This window comes from Bison bison, unplaced genomic scaffold, assembly GCF_000754665.1.
Source record: "Bison bison bison isolate TAMUID 2011002044 unplaced genomic scaffold, Bison_UMD1.0 scf7180017864239, whole genome shotgun sequence".
Lineage (NCBI taxonomy): Eukaryota > Metazoa > Chordata > Mammalia > Artiodactyla > Bovidae > Bison > Bison bison.
In genome coordinates, this window is record NW_011494811.1 from 2,800,482 (window position 1) to 2,801,048 (window position 567).

Below are 567 nucleotides of genomic sequence, written 5' to 3' on the forward strand. Positions count from 1 at the left end.
GCATGGGTCCTCCCAGCCACAGTCCGCCGGCCGAGGGGGCAGCGGGCGTGGCGGGATTGGCACCCACCCCTGGGTCTGTGTGGATGTGGACCTGCCGGAGTGGGGTTAGGGCCGAGAGAACCCGGGACCAAAGCGGGCTCCCCAACGGGCCCTGTGGAGGCGGGGTCAGGGCGGCAAACCGTTTTATTGCTTAACTCGGTGCTTGGTAGCTGCGAACCGACATGAGCTTGCGTCTGCGTCCTGCCTCTCCGATCCCTGCTCATTCCTGGCAGATGGCGAATTTGGGCAACTTGATCTGAGTTGAGGGGCTCGGTAGGGCAAGGCATTGTCTCTGGGGATATTTGGGGTCAGTCCTTGGGGTTCCATGCTTAGCCACCGAGGCGCGTCCCAGTGCCGGGTGCGCGCTCTCCCACGGGCGCTGGGCTCAAAGCTGGCGAGGGGACCCGGGCACAGCGGCCGGTGGCAGGAAGAGGTCAGAAACCACTCTTGTTGGGGGGGAGGGCGCCCCAACCGTGCCTTTGCTTCCTGCCTGCGCGGTGAGCTCTTGCCCCAGGCGGCCACGTACCC

The 567-nt window shown here is 66.0% G+C and overlaps 1 protein-coding gene across 4 annotated transcripts in view; it reads left to right on the forward strand.

Annotated features, from left to right (window-relative positions):
* The window catches only part of ACTN1 (actinin, alpha 1), a 98,657-nt gene that overhangs the window by 740 nt on the left and 97,350 nt on the right, over positions 1-567 (forward strand). Inside the window, exon 1 of one of the 4 annotated variants that reach the window (XM_010846702.1) lies at positions 45-312. The exons of the other annotated variants lie outside the window; for them this stretch is intronic. The gene's annotated coding sequence lies outside the window, so the exon portion shown is untranslated. Of the gene's footprint in view, positions 1-44; positions 313-567 lie in introns of those variants that run through there. 4 annotated transcript variants of the gene reach the window in all.